This window comes from Fukomys damarensis, unplaced genomic scaffold (assembly GCF_012274545.1).
Source record: "Fukomys damarensis isolate Sample0158 unplaced genomic scaffold, DMR_v1.0_HiC HiC_scaffold_29, whole genome shotgun sequence".
Classification (NCBI taxonomy): Eukaryota; Metazoa; Chordata; class Mammalia; order Rodentia; family Bathyergidae; genus Fukomys; species Fukomys damarensis.
Genome location: NW_022900941.1, coordinates 19,956,786 through 19,963,084, shown reverse-complemented (window position 1 = coordinate 19,963,084; position 6,299 = coordinate 19,956,786).

Below are 6,299 nucleotides of genomic sequence, written 5' to 3'. Positions count from 1 at the left end.
ATATATTCATTTGGGAAGATACTGAGCAGGGGAATATATAGGTCAAATGGGACTGCAATTCTGGTTCTTTGAGGTATCCCCATACTGATTTCCACAGTGGTTGCATCAATCTATACTCCCACCAACTGTGGAGAAGGGATCCTTTTTCCTGAAAGCCCCTCCAGCATTTGTTTTTGGTTGATTTCTAGACAGCAGCCTTTCCTTTCTGGAGTGAGGTGGAATCTCAGTGTTGTTTTCATTTGGATTTCTCTAATGACTACTGATGTTGAACATTTATTTTCATATATTTATTTGCTTCTTGTATTTCTTTGAGAAATGTCTGTGCGTTTCAGAGGCCATTTTTAGACTGGGTCTCTAAATTTGGGAGGTCTGATTTAAGTTCTTTATATTTCTAGATAGTAGATCTTTGTCTGAGGAACAACTGGTAAAACATTTTTCCAACATTGTGGGTTGTCTCTTCACAGTATTGGTGATTTCTCTTCCTGTGAAGAAGCATTTTAATAAAATGAGATCCCACTTGTTGATTTTTTGTGCTAGTACACGTGCAACTGAGGTTACCTTCATAAAATCTTTTCCTACACCAATGTTTTCAAGAGTTCTACCTAATCTCTCTTCCAGCCAGTTCAGTGTTTCTGTTTTAATGTGTAGATCTTTAATTGATTTTGATTTTAGTTTAGCGCCTGGTGAGCAATATAGGTCAGGTTTTAATTTTGGCAAGTTGAAACCCAGTTTTTCCAGCACTTCCATTTATTAAAGAGGCTATATTTCCTGCAGGGAGGATGTTTGGCTCCTTGTCAAGGGTGAGGTGGCTGAGTGTGTCTGGACTTGTTTCTGCATCTTTTAGTCTGTTCCACTAGTCCTCAGTCTGTCACTTTGCCAGTACAATGCTGTTTTTAATCACAGTAGCTTTGTAGTATACTTTCAAGTTAGGGATTGTGATACTAATGCCTTGTCATTGATGCCTAGAATTGCTTTTGTTATTCTAGGTCTCTTCTTGTTTCAAATGAATATTTGGATTATTTTCTCAAGGTCTGTGAAGTATCCTGCTGGAAATTCAATTAGGATTGCATTGAATGTATATAGCAGTTTTGGAAGTATGGCCATTTTCACTATATTGATTCTTCCTATCCAGGAACATGGGATGTCTTTACCTTATCTGATATCCTCTTCAATTTCAGTTTTTTAGAGTGTTACAGTTTTCAGAATAGTGGTCTTTGATTTCTGTCATTAGATTGATTCCTAGGTATTATATTTTTCAATGCTACTGTAAAGGGAGTTGTTTCTCCACTTCTGTATTCAGGATGTCTTTTTTTTTCATATACAAGAAAGCTATTGATTCTTGTGTATTGAATTCATATCTATATACTCTACTGAATTTGGTTATTAAGTCTAGAAGACTTGGTGAAATTCTTGGGGTCTTCTATAGAAAGTATGTCATTTTCAAATAGTGACAATTTAGCTTCTTCATTTCCTATCTTTATTCTTTTTATTACTTTCTTTTGTATAATTGTTTATTATGATGCCTCACTATCTGAAGTAAAAGCATTCATAGGTCTCCTGTACCTTTCTCGTGGTATTATAAGAATGTAATCACAGGATTGGAAAAGACTTATGAGGAAATGAGTGGAGCTTGAGGTTTTGTAGAATAACAATGGCACTGAGAAGGTATGGTTTTCTTCAAAATTGCCTGAGGTTTGAGGACAAAACCACCTGCCTATCTGCTTATTGTTTGAGAGCTTTGTTTCAAAAGTTCAAGCAATTTACAGACCATCTGAACTCATGACTATTGATAAACAGTTTGCAGTATATCATGGTTGCTGTAGCTTTATGCACTATTTCTCAAATAATCCTTCAAAATATGGTGTAAAAATATATGCCCTGGTAGATTTGAAGACATATTATACTTTCAAATTAGAAATTTATCCTACAACTCAGCCACCAGGTATTTATTTGTGCAGCTATAAACTGAATGATGTAAAGACTTGTTGCTCCTATTTCCCAAACTAACTGGAATATGACCTTCAACAATTGCTTTACCATTTAGTAACAGAGCACAAGTTGACCAGCATAGGAATTCTGTGTAGTAAGAATGAAGCAGAAATTCCCCATGAAATATTGCATGTTCAAAATAGAGAATTGTATAGCACAATCTTTGGATTTCAAAGAGACATAAATTGTCCTCATATATGGCAAAGAAAAAGAAAGTGTTACTGCAGATGGCAACACTGCACCATGATACCAAAATTGACAGAGAAAACTCAACAAAAATGAAGCCAGAGATTGTAACTTTTTACAAAACTAAAGGCAGAGTAGATGTTGATGAATTATGTAGCAACTATGATGTCACTCGAAACACAATGCTGGCCAGTGATTGTGTCTTATCTCATCCTAAATACGTGTGGCATAAATGGTTTCATAGTTTACAAAGAAAATCACAAGTGCAAAATATCACAGAGAAATTTTCTTAGAGGATTGGGACTGGAACTGATAAAAGATCATTTACAACAAAGGAATAACGAAATGTTGCTGCCCAAGGAACTATGCAAAAAAAAAAAAAAATCTGGAGCAGGATGGTGATCTGATAGTGAATAGGTATGTGCAACATCACAAAGACCTGCTATGACAATCAACTGTGCCTTAAAAAAGGATAGTAAAACAAAACATATGTGCTATCAGAGTAAGTGATACTTGTGCAGTGAACATGCACAAGTCATGTGTGCAGACTGCCATGGGTATGACCGAAGAAGCAAAGATTATTTCTATGGTAGATTTTGGTTTGTATTTTCATTATAGTTCACATAGTTATTTATTTTTAATGTTATCTTTTAGGTTTTGTAAGCAAGTAAACAGCTGACGTGAAAATGTTGATGTCTATTCTAAGCATTCATTACATATTTGATATTTTATTTTATTGATATCTTATTCTCATCCTAAGTGCACATTGTATTATATAGTAAGAAATTCCTGACAAAAGAGGAACACAATAGTTGTGACAAGAATGCCCTGCTACACAGGAAAGTAAAGCTAGTCACATGTGCTGTCAGTTTAAGTGAGACTTGTGTATGGAACATGCAGTTGTCATGTGGTGAAGACTGGCTTGGGTGTGACAGTTAAAGCAAAGATTATTATTATTTTTATTATTATGTAACTAGAAAAGATTATTTTTGTTGTAGAGTTCTACTGGTTTTTTTCTTTGTAGTTCATATAGGAATGTACTTCTGTTATTATGTTTTAGATTTTGTGAACAAACTGTTGATGTTGAAATGTTGATGCTTATTCTAAATTCATAATACATATTAAGAATTTAACACTTTATTTTATTGATATTTTATGTCTTTGTTAGCTAAACACTGTCTTTTATAAGAAACCCCTGACAAAACTGCAAGACCAGAAAAATGTCAAGTATGTACTAGAAAAAAGATAGGAAAGCAAAATAGAAGTGCTGTCAGTTTAACTGATATGTGCATATGAAACATACTGTTTTCATTTGTGAAGAGTACCTTCAGTGTGAAATTTGAAGTAAAGATTATTTTTGTTGTAGAGTTTTATTGGCATTTTCATTGTAGTTTATATGGGCATTAATTTTTATTTTTTTTAAGACTGTAAACAAAATACAATTGATGTTGAAAATTTTGATATGTATTTAAAAACTCAGTAAACATTACAAATTCAATAGTTTATTTTTTGATATTTTTCTGTTAAGTATACATTATTCAATATAATAAAACTCAAAATTAAAATTAATGGTTCATAAATAGAAATACTTCTAAAAAGATAAATGTGGATATTATGCACCCCCATGATGCTCCTTTAACTCAAAATTGACACCATTCTTCCAATTAATTTCTTCAGTTTATCTTCAGTTTATTGTCATCTGTCATTTCAACTGTGTCCAATGGTTATTTTTTGTCATGTTGACAGAGGCCACTATACAAGGAGAAATAGGCATATTCATGGGCCCTTAGGATCCTGTTCATTAGAAGTGAAATTTGTGTTTTCTTTTGAGGCAGTTAGGAGCTTAAAAGCAACTTTGTTTGTATCTCTCTCTTTTTTTTTCTTTTTTTTGTACCAGGGATTGAACTCAGGTCCTTGTGCTTGCAAGGCAGGCACTGGAACCACTGAGCTAAATCCCTGGCTGCATCTCTAGAAGTTGAACATTTTTCATATGTTTATTTGTTATTTCTACTTCTTTGTCTGAGAAATGTCTGTTCACTTCAGACGACCATTTTTGGATTGGGTCTTTAAATTTGGGAGGTCTGATTTTTTAAAGTTCTTTATATTTCTAGATAGTAGATCTTTGGGAACAGCTGGTGAATTTTTTCCCCACATTGTGGGTTGTCTTTTCACAGTGTTGGTCATTTCTCTTGCTGTGCAGAAGCTTTTTAATAAGAGGAAATCCCACTTGTTGTAATTACTTGTGCTAGTCCATGTGCAACTGAGATTCTGTTCATATAATCTTTTCCTGCACCAATGTCTTCAAGAGTTCTAACTAAACTCTCTTCCAGACACTTTAGTGTTTAGATCTTTAATCCATTTAGATTTTAGTTTAGTGTCTGGTGAGAGATATAGGCCTAGTTTTAATCTTTGGCAACTTGAAACCCAGTTTTTCCAGCACCATTAAAGAGGCTATCCTTTCTCCAGTGAGGGTATTTGGTTCCTTGTCAAAGATGAGGTGGCTGAGTGTGTCTGTAGTTATGTCTGCATCTTCTAATCTGCTCCACTGGTCCTCAGGTCTGTTTCTTTGCCAGTGCCATGCTGTTTTCATCACAGTAGCTTTGTAGTATGGTTTCAAGTTGAAAATTGTGAAACCCCCTACCTTGTCCCTGTTGCCTAGAATTGCTTTTTATATTCTAGATCTCTTCTGGTTCCAAATTAATATATGGATTGTTTTCTCAAGGTCTGTGAAGTATGCTTCTAGGATTTCATTTGGGATTGTTTTGACCAGTTTTGAAAGTATAACCATTATCACTATATTGGTTTTTCCTACCCAGGAGCATGGGATATCTTTCCATTTTCTGATATCCTTTTGAATCTGTTTTTTTAGTGTGCTGTAGTTTTCAGAGTAGAGGTCTTTTATTTCTTTTGTTGGGGTGATTGTTAGGTATTTCAATTTTGGTATGCTACTGTGAAAGGAATTGATTACCCCATTTCTCTATCAGTTTGTCCATGTTTCATGTGCAGAAAATCTATTGATTTTTGTGTGTTGACCTTGAGATTCTACCTCAACCCAGAAAGCACAGCTGCTATTATTAAATCAACCAATAACATGTAGGCATGGCTGTGGGGAAAGAGGAACACTGCTCCACTGCTGGTAGGAGTGTAGATTAGTGTAATCACTGTGGAAATCAGTATAGAAATACCTCAAAGAATTAGGCTTGAAAGTCCCATCTGATCCAGCTATTCCCCTGTTGGGTATCTTCCCCAAAGAAATAAAATAATTATACTATAGTAATATATGTGCACCCATGTACATAGCAGCACAATTTGTAATAGCTAAAACTCAGAAGCAGCCCAATTTTCCATCAATGAGAGATTGGATGAAGAAAATGATTGTGTGTGCTTTTTAATAAAATGGAGTACTACTCAGACATATAAAATGAGAAATTAGAGACATTTATAGCTAAATGGATGCACATTAAGGTGATACTCTTAAGTGATATAAATAGGACACATGTAGATACTGACTAGCTTCTCCATTGTGAGAAACTTGAAGTATAAATATGGACCAAAGGATATAATAGATAATGTGAAATAGGAAGAAAAGGAAAAAAAGGGATAGGGCAAATGGGAGGGGTAGGGGAAAGAAAAGAAAGGAGTGGAATTAATATGTGAAAATAAATAAATGGAACCAAAGTCTTTGCAGATAGGGAGAGAAGGGTTGAAGGGAGGGCAGGGGGATGGGGAAAAATAAGAACAAAGATAGATTATGTAAAGGTACAAATTTCCAATGATCAGTGTAATTATATGGTATACTTTATGTGTACCAATAAAATTAAATTTTTTAAAAACCAATTTTTGGTAAAGACTGTGACACTTCACTTGGGCTTACAGATGTCCAATAATTAACTAGAATCAGAACAAAGCTTGAACTTTACGTTGTAACTTTGTTTAGCTTAAATTTTTGGGTCCAATCCCTTTTCAGCTCTCCATTTACAGAGTAGGTACCCTTATCATTTAAGGAGAATATGTAAAAGTTTGGAAAACAAGGTATCCCTAAATTTACACAGTCTCATGTCCTTTCAAGAGAGAGAGTAGTAAGATAATAGATTTGCAGGGTTATGCAACTACACCCAGAAGTT